Source organism: Perissodus microlepis, chromosome 18 (genome assembly GCF_051167445.1).
Source record: "Perissodus microlepis isolate ML-2025 ecotype Zambia chromosome 18, ASM5116744v1, whole genome shotgun sequence".
In the NCBI taxonomy this organism is placed as follows: Eukaryota; Metazoa; Chordata; class Actinopteri; order Cichliformes; family Cichlidae; genus Perissodus; species Perissodus microlepis.
In genome coordinates, this window is record NC_140478.1 from 1,798,469 (window position 1) to 1,818,170 (window position 19,702).

The 19,702-nt window shown below is 49.4% G+C and overlaps 3 non-coding genes and 7 pseudogenes across 3 annotated transcripts; all 10 read right to left on the minus strand.

Moving 5' to 3' along the window:
- Window positions 1-6,409: 6,409 nt before the first annotated feature.
- Window positions 6,410-6,528, minus strand: LOC146366466 (5S ribosomal RNA). The gene has a single exon (XR_014797898.1). It is a non-coding gene; the product is annotated as a 5S ribosomal RNA (ribosomal RNA).
- Window positions 6,529-7,276: 748 nt separating this feature from the next.
- Window positions 7,277-7,385, minus strand: LOC146366467 (5S ribosomal RNA; annotated as a pseudogene).
- A 1,476-nt stretch (window positions 7,386-8,861) lies between these two features.
- LOC146366468 (5S ribosomal RNA) lies at window positions 8,862-8,980 on the minus strand. Its single transcript, XR_014797933.1, has one exon. It is a non-coding gene; the product is annotated as a 5S ribosomal RNA (ribosomal RNA).
- A 1,476-nt stretch (window positions 8,981-10,456) lies between these two features.
- On the minus strand, window positions 10,457-10,565 carry LOC146366469 (5S ribosomal RNA; annotated as a pseudogene).
- Window positions 10,566-12,911: 2,346 nt separating this feature from the next.
- LOC146366470 (5S ribosomal RNA) lies at window positions 12,912-13,030 on the minus strand (annotated as a pseudogene).
- Window positions 13,031-15,067: 2,037 nt separating this feature from the next.
- Window positions 15,068-15,176, minus strand: LOC146366471 (5S ribosomal RNA; annotated as a pseudogene).
- Window positions 15,177-16,144: 968 nt separating this feature from the next.
- On the minus strand, window positions 16,145-16,263 carry LOC146366472 (5S ribosomal RNA; annotated as a pseudogene).
- A 968-nt stretch (window positions 16,264-17,231) lies between these two features.
- LOC146366473 (5S ribosomal RNA) lies at window positions 17,232-17,350 on the minus strand (annotated as a pseudogene).
- Window positions 17,351-18,318: 968 nt separating this feature from the next.
- On the minus strand, window positions 18,319-18,437 carry LOC146366474 (5S ribosomal RNA; annotated as a pseudogene).
- Window positions 18,438-19,366: 929 nt separating this feature from the next.
- LOC146366475 (5S ribosomal RNA) lies at window positions 19,367-19,485 on the minus strand. Its single transcript, XR_014798479.1, has one exon. It is a non-coding gene; the product is annotated as a 5S ribosomal RNA (ribosomal RNA).
- Window positions 19,486-19,702: the final 217 nt, after the last annotated feature.

Consider the following 19,702-nt stretch of genomic DNA (forward strand, 5'->3'; position numbering starts at 1 on the left):
ATCGGATTACAGTAACGCGTTACTGCCCATCTCTGGTTATATTTTATTTTTATTTTACTAAAGCTGAACAAAAACAGTTTTTGATTGCACATTTTTTTTAATGTGTAATCCAATCCAAATAGAGCACGATTTAAAAACACAACTTTGGCGTGCTATGCAAGGCAACTAAACACACCACAACAAATCAATGAAAAAACTAGAAAATACATTTTCTGAAGAAACTGCAGTGTGAAAGCTGATAGCTGAATGTTTTGAGCTGAAACGAAATAACTGCTGAATGTTCAGTTAAAAATGTTGAATGAGCTGAATAATGCAGAATTTTTCACCTGAAAACAAAAGTGCAGAACTGAGAGCTGACAATCACAAAGAAGAAATGAACATGTTTAAAATGTAAATTAGAAAAAGCTGAGAAATGACAAAAGAAAATTTAGAGTCAGAAAACATCTGAATGAATATTAAAAGTTCATATTATTTTAATCACTGAATGATTAATGACTAAGTTTTAGTCATTCAGTTAGAAAAGATGATTCTAAAAGTCATCAAGTGACTCCTGCTGCCCAGATCTGAACTACCTGTGTGCAGAAGAGAAATCCACCAATGAACAATAAGCTTGAATTTAGCGGGCCAATCAGAATGCTCTATCCAGTTGGCACGCACTAACCCAGGGGTGGGCAACTCCAGGCCTTGAGGGCCGGTGTCTGCAGGTTTTAGAGCTCACCCTGGGTCAACACACCTGAATCAAATGAGTAGTTCATTACCAGGCCTCTGGAGAACTACAATACATGTTGAGGAGGTAATTTAGCCATCAGGTGTGTTGGATCAAGAACACATCTAAAACCTGCAGGACACCGGCCCTCGAAGCCTAGAGTTGACCACCTTTGCACTAACTACTGACATACTATTATTCTGTGGCAAAATGACATCACAATGATATAACGAGCCAGGGCAGAGGACAGCAGGTGGCTGACATCATCAGTAAATCCAGAAGACAGTGGCTTGCTGACATCACCAACTAGGGCAGAGGAGAGCGGCTTGCCCTGGCTGGGCAGCCAGAACGGCACCACCAAGGCTGGAGATTGAGCATATGGGAGAAGGACACAATCCATAACAGCAATGCTCAGTGGCTAGTGAACTGAACAAAATGGTGGCTAACGAACATCACCTGTCTGGTGATGTCAGGTAACCAACAGGATATAGTGGTGGTGGACAAGTGGAAGAAGACGCTACAATGATCGATGTAGCGATACTGAGCGACAGGAACACGAGAAGTACCAAGGGCTCAAAGAAGAGCTTGAGAAGATGTGGAAGGTGAAGGTAACAGTGGTCCCAGTGGTTATCGGAGCACTAGATGCAGTGCCTCCCAAGCTAGGCGGGGAGTTGTAATTACGGGTCCCATCTTAGTTTTATGGAGTGCCGTGTCATTAATTTACATGCGGTCATTTGCAGTGTATAGATCCCCTGTTAAGTATAGTGTACTTTGTACTGGTGTGGACAGATTTGTCCTCCCTTGGGAACATAGGTCGCCCTCCCTCAGTCTTTGTCTAAAATCCTCCTTTTAAAGTGTTAGTTGTGAAATAAAGTTTTGTATCTCATCTTTTGTGGTTTTATTTTCAGCTCTCTGACTTAGAATTGTGAATATTACATCCTGTTGTCAAATATAGGTTACTTAGATTCGATGAAACTTTATTTATCCCTTGGGTTCCTCCAGGAAATTGACTTGAGAAATATAGTGAAAAGAAGAGAAAGAAAATAATTACATGCCTAGTCAATTTCCTGCTATTAAAGCTGATATCGCTGAAAATAGGTACATATGAAAACCAAATAATGATTCTCTGCAGAGCTGAGTAGAAGCAGCTTAAGATTCACTCTCCCAGGATGGAGTTAACTTTAAGAGCAAACTTGTTCAGGAAAGACAAAGTATTAGATCATATAAGAGTGAACTTTTTCCTGTTCCTTGTTGGCCCTGAGATGCACCAGTTTTATGCAACCTTATTACAATATTACCAACATAGGATAGTCTTGCCAGAGGGGGCCACTGGGGGGTTGTAGTGACACCTCCTGTTCTGTATATCAAGAATTAGTTTGTGTTAGTTATTTCCTGTTTTATTTTGTTAGTCCTCTGTCTTTAGGGCTCAGTGTTTAGATTAACATCCCCTGTGTCGTTGTCCTTCATAAATTTCGGCTGTTTTGCCCCAATAACCATTCTGTGTATTTAAGCCTCAGCCACTCCTTTGTCCTGTCCTGGATGGTGAAATCCAGTTTTTTTTTTTTTTTTTTTTTTCAGCTTTGCACTGTATTGTTATGTCTGTTAACAAACATTTACTACAAAGAATGTTTTCAGTCTAATGTTATGACTTGTCTTAATATACGTGGGGTTTTCCATTGGTTGGTATTGATTGCTTTTGATTAAGTAACAATTCAGGTACAATGCTGGTTAGGTGGCCACATGCACATTTTATTTGCATGGTTTTTAGGAGATAATTTACCAGAAAAACTGGGCATAGCTTTTGAACAGTTACAAGCAGTCTTATCTGCTTGACTATGTACAAAGAAAAACCAGCTCTACACAGTTAGCAGACAAGGCAACACAAAGACGTCTCTGATGATGAAACAGTTAATTCACACCTCTGCCATCGACACTTTATGGATACAATGTACACATTGAGTGCATTAAAAGTTAGTGTGTTAGTGTGGTGTTTAAAGAACAATCAGCCCCAAAACTGTACAAAGAAAAGAAACATGTTCAGGTGTTGCTCTGCAGGTTCTGGCTGAAGCGTTTCCCTATAGGTTGTGTTGTCAGTTGGGTTCTCTGAATACTCTGCACACTTCCTGATTAAGATACAAACAAATAATTGTCAAACTGCTGTGTAAATATTATGCACAATTTAATATACTTTGTTAAAATGCATTTTTTAAACAGCAGTGTAAAAAAACATTTAAATAGAAATGTATTTATTTGAAAAATTAATCAAAAAAATAACACTTACAAAAAAAAAATGTCAGCTGTGGGACAACCTAAACATAATCAGACAAAAGCAACAAAGTGACTCTTTCAGTTAGCAGCTCAAATCCAGTAAACTTTATTAGTGAGGACTGACTCACTGTGTTTTAAAGATAAGCCAGAAGGAAAATCCTCTGTTCTTATAGAGCCAGACTGCTTTTATTCCTCATATTTTACTTTTATGCCATTTTAACATTTGCTGGCAATCATGGACAATGATTCCCACTCCCTCCATAACACACTAGACAATCTGAAGAGCAGTTTCACCAACAGGTACCTTTAACCTCACCGTCTGAGGTTCACACTTCTGTTTAATCAGTTTTCTGTTTGACGTTTATTCAGCTGTGTGAAAACTATAACTTTAATCTCAACCAAACCGATTTACTCAGGAACAAATGAAACAATGAAAAAGTCAAACAATTTTTAAGTTATCTAAGTGACTTATATATCATGTTTAATCTGAGTAGTGAAAGACTGCAGGGATCTGAAAACTATGTGCCGGGAGTTCGCTGTTCTTGCCGGCTCTAGTGAGCCTCGACCTCCCGGTCAGCTTTCGAGCTGGTGGGTAGATATTTGAAGTTTACACAGCTACAATCTTGCCTGAAAATATGTTAAAGGTTTATTTTGTGACCCAGAAAGATCATATTTGAATATGTATATATTATATATGAAGCCGGGTTTCTTGATGAGCTGGAAAATTCAACCAATATGAGGATTCTTGTTTCAAAGTTGCTTTTAGACTTCGCGATAAATGGCGAATAATAGTTGTTGATAGAACAGAAAAGTGCAATCGCAGAGCAAGATTTAAAGATTTTCTTGAAAAGCAAACAAGAGCTGCATTAGATCCTGTTTTTGGAGAGAGTCAAAACACAAAAGAGAAGATGGCTTCAAAACCATCAAAGGCACCGTTTAAAACTAAAAGCAGAAGCTTTGCTACTTCTGTTGCTGTAGTTTCAGAACAGAACAATGACAAATGCAAACTGGAACGTATTCAAATAAGCCATGAAGATAAAGGCTTAGATCAAACTCGGTGCTTGTTTTGTGACTAAAATCATTTTTTGGACGTATGTGACTCATTCAAACTAAAAGCCAAGAAATAAAAGGTGACATTCCTTAAGAGTAAAGGTTTATGCTTTGGTTGCTTACAAAGAGGCCACATGAGTAAAGCTTGTCCACATCGTTTGACGTGCCACACCTGTAATAAAAATCACTCTACTGTTCTCCACATAGACTCAAAAGAATGGCAGTTGCAAGCAGCTAAAGCTGTCTGTAAAGAATCATCAGTCTCATATGCTCTTGTTTCTTTGAACTTTGGTAGCCATACTGGGGCCGGGGCCGGGTCTAATGAATGTGCCTTGTCAGTTATTCCAGTAAAAGTGAAGTTGGAAAATGGGACAAAGGTTGTTGAGACATATGCCTTTCTTGATCCCGGCAGCTCTGCAACTTTTTGCACCGAGGCGTTGATGATGCAGTTAAATGCATCTGGAAAGAAAGTGGAAATCATGTTAAAGACGGTCAGGAAAGGCCAGTAAGTAGCTATAAACTTTTTGGTACGGAAGTAGCTGCTTTAAAACAGAATGAGTATTTGAGGTACACTCAAAAGGCTATTCCTGTCACTAAAGAAAATATCCCTAAAGAAGAAGACTTAAGAAAATGGCCTTACTTAAAAGATAAGTTGACACCGATAAATGCTGGCATTGGGCTGCTTATTGGTGTAAATTCTCCCAAAGCGCTGGAACCTTGGAGAATCATTAACAGTGAGGGTAATGGACCCTATGCTGTGCTAACTCGTCTTGGTTGGGTTGTCAATGGGCCACTCAATCAGGGTTGTCAAAAGGATGAGCATGATGCTAGTTTTGTCCAGGTAAACCACATTTCTATAAGTAGTTTAGAGGAAATGCTGGTTAAACAGTATCAGGGGCGATTTTAGCCCATTTTGGGGGTGCTTCAGCACCCCCAAAGATTTCTTACTTTTTTTGACAATATTTGCTGTTTGTGTGACACACTACTAAAAATATAAAAAGCATACAGTACTGTACTTGGTTGAGATGTAATATTTTAACAACAAAAGTATAGATATCCCCCCCTCCCAAAATGGTTTGTTCCAGCTCGCCTCTCCCCTGCTCTGGCTCTGGTGCCCTTTGTGCCAGAGCGATGGTGGCTGAGACGCAGCAGAGCGGAGGCGTAAGTGCCTGGCTTAAGACAGGACATATTAGCTGCATGTTACTCTTTATATAGTTAGGTAGGAGTCAGAACATGTTTCTTTTTAGCTGAAAAACATTACACCAGGTGACCTGCATTGTTGAAAACGTGTTTTCCGATTATGTTTGCTACCCTACAATCCGTCCTACTCTGTAGTAAAATCAGCGACATTTGACCGTCCTGTTGCTCCCATTGAAATGTATACAGCCTATTTAAAAGCTAAAACTTATAATTGTCCGTAGCCTGCTGTTGTTACCACTGTCCTGTTTGAAATGGATACTTACTAGCTAACTGACTGGATGCCCATTACTTCTGTTGTGTGTGTGTGTGTGTGTTTGTGTACAGAGAGACAGCCAGGTTCATAATGGATATAAGGAAGTTTTTTTTTTTTTTTTTTAAAAAGGAGCCACATTCAGGTAAAAGTGTAAGATCAAATGATCTGTCAATCAAGAATAATGTTGGATCAGTGTTTCAATATTTATATCCTTTATTAGATGTTCGTGTGGTTTGGTTATTTGCCCTTTGGTTGAAAGTACACTGAGGACTTTTTGTTAGTGATCTTAATAGAATTTTTTTCATATTAATGTAATTTTTCATCTAATTGAATACAATCTATTTGGGTATGATTGTCAGTCCAAAGAGGGAGAGAGGAAAGAGGGGAACGTAAGAAGAAAGTACAAGGTGAGGAAGAAACAGGTAAGAAAATAGACAGGGAACAGTGACAGGCACAACAGAAACTGTTAAACTGACAAAGAGAAAAAAAATGATTTTATTCATACAATCAGGAAGTTGTGTTCTCCCTATATTAAAGCTGCTATACAGAATCTGCAAAACAAACTGGATTGAAACATTTTTGACCCTCTTTAACAACATTCCAACATAACATTATAATGGATTGGGGAGATTAAAATTAATGATATATTTTTATGTGGTTCAGCCACAACTCTACTAAAACCTCAGCCAGTAATAGGTAGGCCAACTTTTGGACCATCCAGTTGTCTGTATGACTGCTGCAGTACATATATCACATTTGCACACTATCAGAAAGTGCCAAACAGCCCTGGTGGAGCGAGGAGCTGTAAAGAGAAGCAGAGTGCTCTGTTTATATTCTAAAAATGTTTTAAGCTTGCCCTCATTAATGGGCAGCTGCTTTGGGTCTTTCAACACCCTCCTCCTCTGGATCAAAAGCAGTTCAATGACATGAAAAGCTTACAGCACCTGGTATTCCCAGGCAGTCTCCCATCCAAGTACTAACCAAGCCCAACCCTGCTTAGCTTCCGAGATCAGACGAGATCGGGCGTGCTCAGGGTGGTATGGCCGTAAGGTGTTGGCCGTAAGGTGTAGACCTCAGCACAAAGTATCAATTGATGGAATCAAGTGGTGAGTTGGGCAGTACTTGAAGTTACGAAACACAACCCTCCAATTTAACTACATTGTTAATGGTAACTGCATGCTTGCCTAATACCCTAACCCAAGGACTCAATTTAGCTTTTAACCAGCAGTACAGGCCCTGGTTTGGTGTAGATGGACTAAGCCAGCAGCGCAAGCCCTCGTGTAATGTAGATGGCCTCAGCCAGAAGCACAGGCCCTGGTGTGGTGTAGTTAGCCTCATCCAGTAGAGCAAGCCCTCGTGTGATGTATATGGCCTCATCCAGCAGCACAGGCCCTGGTGTGATTAAAATGGCCTCAGCCAGAGCCACAGAACCTGGTGTGGTGTTGGTGGCCAAAGCCAGGAGCACAGGCCGTGGTGTGTTGTAGATCGCCTCAGCTAGCAGCACAGGACCTGGTGAGGTGGAGGTGGCTTCTTCCTGCAACTCAGGCCCTGGTGTGTTGTAGATGGCCTCAGCCGGAAGCACCGGTCCTCAGCCAGATGCACACGCTCTGGTGTAATTTAGATGATCTATCTTTGCAGCACAGGCCCCGGTGTGGTGCGGATGGCCTCACCTGGCAGCACAAGACATTGCTGAAAACAGCCAAAAGGAATGTCGTTTATGTGCCCTCATTAATGGGCAGCTGCTTTGGGTCTTTTAACACCCTCCTTCTCTGGATCAAAAGAAGATCAATGACATGAAAAGCTTACAGCACCTGGCATTCCCAGGCGGTCTCCCATCCAAGTACTAACCAAGCCCAACCCTGCTTAGCTGACGAGATCGGGCGTGCTCAGGGTGGTATGGCCGTAAGCTGCAGACCTCAGCACAAAGTGTCAATTTATGGAATCAAGTGGTGAGTTGGGCAGTACTTGAAGTTACGAAACACAACCCTCCAATTTAACTACATTGTTAATGGTAACTGCATGGTTGCCTAATACCCTAACCCAAGGACTCAATTTAGCTTTTAACCAGCAGTACAGGCCCTGGTTTGGTGTAGATGGCCTCCACCAGCAGCACAGGACCTGGTGTGGTGTAGGTGGCCTCAGCCAGAAGCAAAGGCCCTGGTGGGGTGTATATGGCCTAAGCCAGAGCCACAGGCCCTGGTGTGGTGTAGATGGACTAAGCCAGCAGCGCAAGCCCTCGTGTAATGTAGATGGCCTCAGCCAGAAGCACAGGCCCTGGTGTGGTGTAGTTGGCCTCATCCAGTAGAGCAAGCCCTCGTGTGATGTATATGGCCTCATCCAGCAGCACAGGCCCTGGTGTGATTAAAATGGCCTCAACCAGCAACACAGGCCATGGTGTGGGGTAGATGGCCTCAACCAGAGCCACAGGCCCTGGTGTGGTGTAGTTGGCCTCAGCCAGAGCCACAGTACCTGGTGTGGTGTAGGTGGCCTCAGCCAGAAGCAAAGGCCCTGGTGGGGTGTATATGGCCTCAGCCAGAGCCACAGGCCCTGGTGTGGTGTAGATGGACTAAGCCAGAAGCGCAAGCCCTCGTGTAATGTAGATTGCCTCATCCAGAAGCACAGGCACTGGTTTGGTGTAGATGGCCTCCACCAGCAGCACAGGCCCTGGTGTGGTGTAGGTGGCCTCAGCCAGAAGCAAAGGCCCTGGTGGGGTGTATATGGCCTAAGCCAGAGCCACAGACCCTGGTATGATGTAGATGGACTAAGCCAGCAGCGCAAGCCCTCGTGTAATGTAGATGGCCTCATCCAGAAGCACAGGCCCTGGTGGGGTGTATATGGCCTAAGCCAGAGCCACAGGCCCTGGTGTGGTGTAGTTGGCCTCATCCAGCACCGCAAGCCCTCGTGTGATGTACATGGCCTCATCCAGGAGCACAGGCCCTGGTGTGGGGTAGATGGCTTCAGCCAGAGCCACAGGCCCTGGTGTGGTGTAGTTGGCCTCAGCCAGAGGCAAAAGAACCTGGTGTGGTGTTGGTGGCCAAAGCCAGGAGCACAGGCCGTGGTGTGTTGTAGATGGCCTCAGCTAGCAGCACAGGACTTGGTGAGGTGGAGGTGGCTTCTTCCTGCAACTCAGGCCCTGGTGTGTTGTAGATGGCCTCAGCCGGAAGCACCGGTCCTCAGCCAGATGCACACGCCCTGGTGTAATTTAGATGACCTATCTTAGCAGCACAGGCCCCGGTGTGGTGCGGATGGCCTCACCTGGCAGCACAAGACATTGCTGAAAACAGCCAAAAGGAATGTCGTTTATGTGCCCTCATTAATGGGCAGCTGCTTTGGGTCTTTCAACACCCTCCTTCTCTGGATCAAAAGCAGTTCAATGACATGAAAAGCTTACAGCACCTGGTATTCCCAGGCAGTCTCCCATCCAAGTACTAACCAAGCCCAACCCTGCTTAGCTTCCGAAATCAGACGAGATCGGGCGTGCTCAGGGTGGTATGGCCATAAGCTGCAGACCTCAGCACAAAGTGTCAATTTATGGAATCAAGTGGTGAGTTGGGCAGTACTTGAAGTTACGAAACACAACCCTCCAATTTAACTACATTGTTAATGGTAACTGCATGGTTGCCTAATACCCTAACCCAAGGACTCAATTTAGCTTTTAACCAGCAGTACAGGCCCTGGTTTGGTGTAGATGGCCTCCACCAGCAGCACAGGACCTGGTGTGGTGTAGGTGGCCTCAGCCAGAAGCAAAGGCCCTGGTGGGGTGTATATGGCCTAAGCCAGAGCCACAGGCCCTGGTGTGGTGTAGATGGACTAAGCCAGCAGCGCAAGCCCTCGTGTAATGTAGATGGCCTCAGCCAGAAGCACAGGCCCTGGTGTGGTGTAGTTGGCCTCATCCAGTAGAGCAAGCCCTCGTGTGATGTATATGGCCTCATCCAGCAGCAAAGGCCCTGGTGTGATTAAAATGGCCTCAACCAGCAACACAGGCCATGGTGTGGGGTAGATGGCCTCAACCAGAGCCACAGGCCCTGGTGTGGTGTAGTTGGCCTCAGCCAGAGCCACAGAACCTGGTGTGGTGTAGGTGGCCTCAGCCAGAAGCAAAGGCCCTGGTGGGGTGTATATGGCCTCAGCCAGAGCCACAGGCCCTGGTGTGGTGTAGATGGACTAAGCCAGCAGCGCAAGCCCTCGTGTAATGTAGATTGCCTCATCCAGAAGCACAGGCACTGGTTTGGTGTAGATGGCCTCCACCAGCAGCACAGGACCTGGTGTGGTGTAGGTGGCCTCAGCCAGAAGCAAAGGCCCTGGTGGGGTGTATATGGCCTAAGCCAGAGCCACAGGCCCTGGTGTGATGTAGATGGACTAAGCCAGCAGCGCAAGCCCTCGTGTAATGTAGATGGCCTCATCCAGAAGCAAAGGCCCTGGTGGGGTGTATATGGCCTAAGCCAGAGCCACAGGCCCTGGTGTGGTGTAGTTGGCCTCATCCAGCACCGCAAGCCCTCGTGTGATGTACATGGCCTCATCCAGCAGCACAGGCCCTGGTGTGGGGTAGATGGCTTCAGCCAGAGCCACAGGCCCTGGTGTGGTGTAGTTGGCCTCAGCCAGAGGCAAAAGAACCTGGTGTGGTGTTGGTGGCCAAAGCCAGGAGCACAGGCCGTGGTGTGTTGTAGATGGCCTCAGCTAGCAGCACAGGACTTGGTGAGGTGGAGGTGGCTTCTTCCTGAAACTCAGGCCCTGGTGTGTTGTAGATGGCCTCAGCCGGAAGCACCGGTCCTCAGCCAGATGCACACGCCCTGGTGTAATTTAGATGACCTATCTTAGCAGCACAGGCCCCGGTGTGGTGCGGATGGCCTCACCTGGCAGCACAAGACATTGCTGAAAACAGCCAAAAGGAATGTCGTTTATGTGCCCTCATTAATGGGCAGCTGCTTTGGGTCTTTCAACACCCTCCTTCTCTGGATCAAAAGCAGTTCAATGACATGAAAAGCTTACAGCACCTGGTATTCCCAGGCAGTCTCCCATCCAAGTACTAACCAAGCCCAACCCTGCTTAGCTTCCGAGATCAGACGAGCTCAGGGTGGTATGGCCGTAAGCTGCAGACCTCAGCACAAAGTGTCAATTTATGGAATCAAGTGGTGAGTTGGGCAGTACTTGAAGTTACGAAACACAACCCTCCAATTTAACTACATTGTTAATGGTAACTGCATGGTTGCCTAATACCCTAACCCAAGGACTCAATTTAGCTTTTAACCAGCAGTACAGGCCCTGGTTTGGTGTAGATGGCCTCAGCCAGAAGCAAAGGCCCTGGTGGGGTGTATATGGCCTATGCCAGAAGCAAAGGCCCTGGTGGGGTGTATATGGCCTATGCCAGAAGCAAAGGCCCTGGTGTGGTGTAGATGGACTAAGCCAGCAGCGCAAGCCCTCGTGTAATGTAGATGGCCTCATCCAGAAGCACAGGCCCTGGTGTGGTGTATATGGCCTAAGCCAGAGCCACAGGCCCTGGTGTGGTGTAGTTGGCCTCATCCAGCAGCGCAAGCCCTCGTGTGATGTACATGGCCTCATCAAGCAGCACAGGCCGTGGTGTGAGTAAAATGGCCTCAACCAGCAATAAAGGCCCTGGTGGGGTGTATATGGCTTCAGCCAGAGCCACAGGCCCTGGTGTGGTGTAGTTGACCTCACCCGCCAGCACAGGTCCTGATGTGGTGTACATGGCCACAGCCAGAAGCACAGGCCCTGGTGTGGTGTAGTTGGCCTTAGCCAGCAGCACAGGACCTGGTTTGGTGGAGGTGGCCTAGGCCAGAAGATGACCAATCTTAGCAGCAGTACTTGAAGTTACGAAACACAACCCTCCAATTTAACTACATTGTTAATGGTAACTGCATGGTTGCCTAATACCTTAACCCAAGGACTCAATTTAGCTTTTAACCAGCAGTACAGGCCCTGGTTTGGTGTAGATGGCCTCCACCAGCAGCACAGGACCTGGTGTGGTGTAGGTGGCCTCAGCCAGAAGCAAAGGCCCTGGTGGGGTGTATATGGCCTAAGCCAGAGCCACAGGCCCTGGTGTGGTGTAGATGGACTAAGCCAGCAGCGCAAGCCCTCGTGTAATGTAGATGGCCTCAGCCAGAAGCACAGGCCCTGGTGTGGTGTAGTTGGCCTCATCCAGTAGAGCAAGCCCTCGTGTGATGTATATGGCCTCATCCAGCAGCACAGGCCCTGGTGTGATTAAAATGGCCTCAACCAGCAACACAGGCCATGGTGTGGGGTAGATGGCTTCAGCCAGAGCCACAGGCCCTGGTGTGGTGTAGTTGGCCTCAGCCAGAGCCACAGAACCTGGTGTGGTGTAGGTGGCCTCAGCCAGAAGCAAAGGCCCTGGTGGGGTGTATATGGCCTCAGCCAGAGCCACAGGCCCTGGTGTGGTGTAGATGGACTAAGCCAGCAGCGCAAGCCCTCGTGTAATGTAGATTGCCTCATCCAGAAGCACAGGCCCTGGTTTGGTGTAGATGGCGTCCACCAGCAGCACAGGACCTGGTGTGGTGTAGGTGGCCTCAGCCAGAAGCAAAGGCCCTGGTGGGGTGTATATGGCCTAAGCCAGAGCCACAGGCCCTGGTGTGATGTAGATGGACTAAGCCAGCAGCGCAAGCCCTCGTGTAATGTAGATGGCCTCATCCAGAAGCACAGACCCTGGTGGGGTGTATATGGCCTAAGCCAGAGCCACAGGCCCTGGTGTGGTTTTTTTTGGCCTCATCCAGAACTGCAAGCCCTCGTGTGATGTACATGGCCTCATCCAGCAGCACAGGCCCTGGTGTGATTAAAATGGCCTCAACCTGCAACAAAGGCCCTGGTGTGGGGTAGATGGCTTCAGCCAGAGCCACAGACCCTGGTGTGGTGTAGTTGGCCTCACCCGCCAGCACACGTCCTGATGTGGTGTACATGGCCTCAGCCAGAAGCACTGGCCATGGAGTGGTGTAGTTGGCCTTAGCCAGCAGCACAGGACCTGGTTTGGTGGAGGTGGCCTAGGCCAGAAGCGCAAGCCCTGGTGTGTTGCAGTCAGCCTCAGCCAGCAGCACAGAACATGGTGTGGTGTAGGTGGCCAAAGCCAGGAGCACAGGCCGTGGTGTGTTGTAGATGGCCTCAGCTAGCAGCACAGGACCTGGTGAGGTGGAGGTGGTTTCTTCCTGAAACTCAGGCCCTGGTGTGTTGTAGATGTTCTCAGCCGGAAGCACCGGTCCTTAACCAGATGCACACGCCCTGGTGTAATTTAGATGACCTATCATAGCAGCACAGGCCCCGGTGTGGTGCGGATGGCCTCACCTGGCAGCACAAGACATTGCTGAAAACAGCCAAAAGGAATGTCGTTTATGTGCCCTCATTAATGGGCAGCTGCTTTGGGTCTTTCAACACCCTCCTTCTCTGGATCAAAAGAAGTTCAATGACATGAAAAGCTTACAGCACCTGGTATTCCCAGGCAGTCTCCTATCCAAGTACTAAGCAAGCCCAACCCTGCTTAGCTTCCGAGATCAGACGAGAGCAGGCGTGCTCAGGGTGGTATGGCCGTAAGGTGTAGACCTCAGCACAAAGTGTCAATTTATGGAATCAAGTGGTGAGTTGGGCAGTACTTGAAGTTACGAAACACAACCCTCCAATTTAACTACATTGTTAATGGTAACTGCATGGTTGCCTAATACCTTAACCCAAGGACTCAATTTAGCTTTTAACCAGCAGTACAGGCCCTGGTTTGGTGTAGATGGCCTCCACCAGCAGCACAGGACCTGGTGTGGTGTAGGTGGCCTCAGCCAGAAGCAAAGGCCCTGGTGGGGTGTATATGGCCTAAGCCAGAGCCACAGGCCCTGGTGTGGTGTAGATGGACTAAGCCAGCAGCGCAAGCCCTCGTGTAATGTAGATGGCGTCATCCAGAAGCACAGGCCCTGGTGTGGTGTATATCGCCTAAGCCAGAGCCAAAGGCCCTGGTGTGGTGTAGTTGGCCTCATCCAGCAACGCAAGCCCTCGTGTGATGTACATGGCCTCATCAAGCAGCACAGGCCCTGGTGTGATTAAAATGGCCTCAACCAGCAACAAAGGCCCTGGTGTGGGGTAGATGGCTTCAGCCAGAGCCACAGGCCCTGGTGTGGTGGAGGTGGCTTCTTCCTGCAACTCAGGCCCTGGTGTGGTGTAGGTGGCCTCAGCCAGAAGCAAAGGCCCTGGTGGGGTGTATATGGCCTAAGCCAGAGCCACAGGCCCTGGTGTGGTGTAGATGGACTAAGCCAGCAGCGCAAGCCCTCGTGTAATGTAGATGGCCTCAGCCAGAAGCACAGGCCCTGTTGTGGTGTAGTTGGCCTCATCCAGTAGAGCAAGCCCTCGTGTGATGTATATGGCCTCCTCCAGCAGCACAGGCCCTGGTGTTATTAAAATGGCCTCAACCAGCAACACAGGCCCTGGTGTGGGGTAGATGGCTTCAGCCAGAACCACAGGCCCTGGTGTGGTGTAGTTGGCCTCAGCCAGAGCCACAGAACCTGGTGTGGCGTTGGTGGCCAAAGCCAGGAGCACAGGCCATGGTGTGTTGTAGATGGCCTCAGCTAGCAGCACAGGAGCTGGTGAGGTGGAGGTGGCTTCTTCCTGCAACTCAGGCCCTGGTGTGTTGTAGATGGCCTCAGCCGGAAGCACCGGTCCTCAGCCAGATGCACACGCCCTGGTGTAATTTAGATGACCAATCTTAGCAGCAGTACTTGAAGTTACGAAACACAACCCTCCAATTTAACTACATTGTTAATGGTAACTGCATGGTTGCCTAATACCTTAACCCAAGGACTCAATTTAGCTTTTAACCAGCAGTACAGGCCCTGGTTTGGTGTAGATGGCCTCCACCAGCAGCACAGGACCTGATGTGGTGTAGGTGGCCTCAGCCAGAAGCAAACGCCCTGGTGGGGTGTATATGGCCTAAGCCAGAGCCACAGGCCCTGGTGTGGTGTAGATGGACTAAGCCAGCAGCGCAAGCCCTCGTGTAATGTAGATGGCCTCAGCCAGAAGCACAGGCCCTGGTGTGGTGTAGTTGGCCTCATCCAGTAGAGCAAGCCCTCGTGTGATGTATATGGCCTCATCCAGCAGCACAGGCCCTGGTGTGATTAAAATGGCCTCAACCAGCAACACAGGCCCTGGTGTGGGGTAGATGGCTTCAGCCAGAGCCACAGGCCCTGGTGTGGTGTAGTTGGCCTCAGCCGGAGCCAAAAGAACCTGGTGTGGTGTTGGTGGCCAAAGCCAGGAGCACAGGCCGTGGTGTGTTGTAGATGGCCTCAGCTAGCAGCACAGGACCTGGTGAGGTGGAGGTGGCTTCTTCCTGCAACTCAGGCCCTGGTGTGTTGTAGATGGCCTCAGCCGGAAGCACCGGTCCTCAGCCAGATGCACACGCCCTGGTGTAATTTAGATGACCTATCTTAGCAGCAGAGGCCCCGGTGTGGTGCGGATGGCCTCACCTGGCAGCACAAGACATTGCTGAAAACAGCCAAAAGGAATGTCGTTTATGTGCCCTCATTAATGGGCAGCTGCTTTGGGTCTTTCAACACCCTCCTTCTCTGGATCAAAAGCAGTTCAATGACATGAAAAGCTTACAGCACCTGGTATTCCCAGGCGGTCTCCCATCCAAGTACTAACCATGCCAAACCCTGCTTAGCTTCCGAGATCACGCGTGCTCAGGGTGGTATGGCCGTAAGCTGCAAACCTGAGCACAAAGTGTCAATTTATGGAATCAAGTGGTGAGTTGGGCATTACTTGAAGTTACGAAACACAACCCTCCAATTTAACTACATTGTTAATGGTAACTGCATGGTTGCCTAATACCCTAACCCAAGGACTCAATTTAGCTTTTAACCAGCAGTACAGGCCCTGGTTTGGTGTAGATGGCCTCCACCAGCAGCACAGGACCTGGTGTGGTGTAGGTGGCCTCAGCCAGAAGCAAAGGCCCTGGTGGGGTGTATATGGCCTAAGCCAGAAGCAAAGGCCCTGGTGGGGTGTAGATGGACTAAGCCAGCAGCGCAAGCCCTCGTGTAATGTAGATGGCCTCATCCAGAAGCACAGGCCCTGGTGGGGTTTATAAGGCCTAAGCCAGAGCCAAAGGCCCTGGTGTGGTGTAGTTGGCCTCATCCAGCAGCGCAAGCCCTCGTGTGATGTACATGGCCTCATCCAGCAGCACAGGCCGTGGTGTGATTAAAATGGCCTCAACCAACAACAAAGGCCCTGGTGTTGGGTAGATGGCTTCAGCCAGAGCCACAGGCCCTGTTGTGGTGTAGTTGGCCTCACCCGCCAGCACAGGTCCTGATGTGGTGTACATGGCCACAGCCAGAAGCACAGGCCCTGGTGTGGTGTAGTTGGCCTCAGCCAGCAGCACAGACCCTGGTGTGGTGTAGGTGGCCAAAGCCAAGAGCACAGGCCGTGGTGTGCTGTAGATGGCCTCAGCCGGAAGCACCGGTCCTCAGCCAGATGCACACGCCCTGGTGTAATTTAGATGACCTATCTTAGCAGCACAGGCCCCGGTGTGGTGCGGATGGCCTCACCTGGCAGCACAAGACATTGCTGAAAACAGCCAAAAGGAATGTCGTTTATGTGCCCTCATTAATGGGCAGCTGCTTTGGGTCTTTCAACACCCTCCTTCTCTGGATCAAAAGCAGTTCAATGACATGAAAAGCTTACAGCACCTGCTATTCCCAGGCAGTCTCCCATCCAAGTACTAACCAAGCCAAACCCTGCTTAGCTTCCGAGATCAGACAAGATCAGGCGTGCTCAGGGTGGTATGGCCGTAAGCTGCAGACCTCAGCACAAAGTGTCAATTTATGGAATCAAGTGGTGAGTTGGGCAGTACTTGAAGTTACGAAACACAACCCTCCAATTTAACTACATTGTTAATGGTAACTGCATGGTTGCCTAATACTCTAACCCAAGGACTCAATTTAGCTTTTAACCAGCAGTACAGGCCCTGGTTTGGTGTAGATGGCCTCCACCAGCAGCACAGGACCTGGTGTGGTGTAGGTGGCCTCAGCCAGAAGTAAAGGCCCTGGTGGGGTGTATATGGCCTAAGCCAGAGCCACAGGCCCTGGTGTGGTGTAGATGGACTAAGCCAGCAGCGCAAGCCCTCGTGTAATGTAGATGGCCTCATCCAGAAGCACAGGCCCTGGTGGGGTTTATAAGGCCTAAGCCAGAGCCAAAGGCCCTGGTGTGGTGTAGTTGGCCTCATCCAGCAGCGCAAGCCCTCGTGTGATGTACATGGCCTCATCCAGCAGCACAGGCCGTGGTGTGATTAAAATGGCCTCAACCAACAACAAAGGCCCTGGTGTTGGGTAGATGGCTTCAGCCAGAGCCACAGGCCCTGTTGTGGTGTAGTTGGCCTCACCCGCCAGCACAGGTCCTGATGTGGTGTACATGGCCACAGCCAGAAGCACAGGCCCTGGTGTGGTGTAGTTGGCCTCAGCCAGCAGAACAGACCCTGGTGTGGTGTAGGTGGCCAAAGCCAAGAGCACAGGCCGTGGTGTGCTGTAGATGGCCTCAGCCGGAAGCACCGGTCCTCAGCCAGATGCACACGCCCTGGTGTAATTTAGATGACCTATCTTAGCAGCACAGGCCCCGGTGTGGTGCGGATGGCCTCACCTGGCAGCACAAGACATTGCTGAAAACAGCCAAAAGGAATGTCGTTTATGTGCCCTCATTAATGGGCAGCTGCTTTGGGTCTTTCAACACCCTCCTTCTCTGGATCAAAAGCAGTTCAATGACATGAAAAGCTTACAGCACCTGCTATTCCCAGGCAGTCTCCCATCCAAGTACTAACCAAGCCCAACCCTGCTTAGCTTCCGAGATCAGACAAGATCAGGCGTGCTCAGGGTGGTATGGCCGTAAGCTGCAGACCTCAGCACAAAGTGTCAATTTATGGAATCAAGTGGTGAGTTGGGCAGTACTTGAAGTTACGAAACACAACCCTCCAATTTAACTACATTGTTAATGGTAACTGCATGGTTGCCTAATACTCTAACCCAAGGACTCAATTTAGCTTTTAACCAGCAGTACAGGCCCTGGTTTGGTGTAGATGGCCTCCACCAGCAGCACAGGACCTGGTGTGGTGTAGGTGGCCTCAGCCAGAAGTAAAGGCCCTGGTGGGGTGTATATGGCCTAAGCCAGAGCCACAGGCCCTGGTGTGGTGTAGATGGACTAAGCCAGCAGCGCAAGCCCTCGTGTAATGTAGATGGCCTCATCCAGAAGCACAGGCCCTGGTGGGGTTTATAAGGCCTAAGCCAGAGCCAAAGGCCCTGGTGTGGTGTAGTTGGCCTCATCCAGCAGCGCAAGCCCTCGTGTGATGTACATGGCCTCATCCAGCAGCACAGGCCGTGGTGTGATTAAAATGGCCTCAACCAACAACAAAGGCCCTGGTGTTGGGTAGATGGCTTCAGCCAGAGCCACAGGCCCTGTTGTGGTGTAGTTGGCCTCACCCGCCAGCACAGGTCCTGATGTGGTGTACATGGCCACAGCCAGAAGCACAGGCCCTGGTGTGGTGTAGTTGGCCTCAGCCAGCAGCACAGACCCTGGTGTGGTGTAGGTGGCCAAAGCCAAGAGCACAGGCCGTGGTGTGCTGTAGATGGCCTCAGCCGGAAGCACCGGTCCTCAGGCAGATGCACACGCCCTGGTGTAATTTAGATGACCTATCTTAGCAGCACAGGCCCCGGTGTGGTGCGGATGGCCTCACCTGGCAGCACAAGACATTGCTGAAAACAGCCAAAAGGAATGTCGTTTATGTGCCCTCATTAATGGGCAGCTGCTTTGGGTCTTTCAACACCCTCCTTCTCTGGATCAAAAGCAGTTCAATGACATGAAAAGCTTACAGCACCTGCTATTCCCAGGCAGTCTCCCATCCAAGTACTAACCAAGCCCAACCCTGCTTAGCTTCCGAGATCAGACAAGATCAGGCGTGCTCAGGGTGGTATGGCCGTAAGCTGCAGACCTCAGCACAAAGTGTCAATTTATGGAATCAAGTGGTGAGTTGGGCAGTACTTGAAGTTACGAAACACAACCCTCCAATTTAACTACATTGTTAATGGTAACTGCATGGTTGCCTAATACTCTAACCCAAGGACTCAATTTAGCTTTTAACCAGCAGTACAGGCCCTGGTTTGGTGTAGATGGCCTCCACCAGCAGCACAGGACCTGGTGTGGTGTAGGTGGCCTCAGCCAGAAGTAAAGGCCCTGGTGGGGTGTATATGGCCTAAGCCAGAGCCACAGGCCCTGGTGTGGTGTAGATGGACTAAGCCAGCAGCGCAAGCCCTCGTGTAATGTAGATGGCCTCAGCCAGAAGCACAGGCCCTGGTGTGGTGTAGTTGGCCTCATCCAGTAGAGCAAGCCCTCGTGTGATGTATATGGCCTCATCCAGCAGCACAGGCCCTGGTGTGATTAAAATGGCCTCAACCAGCAACACAGGCCCTGGTGTGGGGTAGATGGCTTCAGCCAGAGCCACAGGCCCTGGTGTGGTGTAGTTGGCCTCAGCCAGAGCCACAGAACCTGGTGTGGTGTTGGTGGCCAAAGCCAGGAGCACAGGCCGTGGTGTGTTGTAGATGGCCTCAGCTAGCAGCACAGGACCTGGTGAGGTGGAGGTGGCTTCTTCCTGCAACTCAGGCCCTGGTGTGTTGTAGAAGGCCTCAGCCGGAAGCACCGGTCCTCAGCCAGATGCACACGCCCTGGTGTAATTTAGATGACCTATCTTAGCAGCACAGGCCCCGGTGTGGTGCGGATGGCCTCACCTGGCAGCACAAGACATTGCTGAAAACAGCCAAAAGGAATGTCGTTTATGTGCCCTCATTAATGGGCAGCTGCTTTGGGTCTTTCAACACCCTCCTTCTCTGGATCAAAAGCAGTTCAATGACATGAAAAGCTTACAGCACCTGGTATTCCCAGGCGGTCTCCCATCCAAGTACTAACCAAGCCCAACCCTGCTTAGCTTCCGAGATCAGACGAGAGCGGGCGTGCTCAGGGTGGTATGGCCGTAAGCTGCAGACCTCAGCACAAAGTGTCAATTTATGGAATCAAGTGGTGAGTTGGGCAGTACTTGAAGTTACGAAACACAACCCTCCAATTTAACTACATTGTTAATGGTAACTGCATGGTTGCCTAATACCCTAACCCAAGGACTCAATTTATCTTTTAACCAGCAGTACAGGCCCTGGTTTGGTGTAGATGGCCTCCACCAGCAGCACAGGACCTGGTGT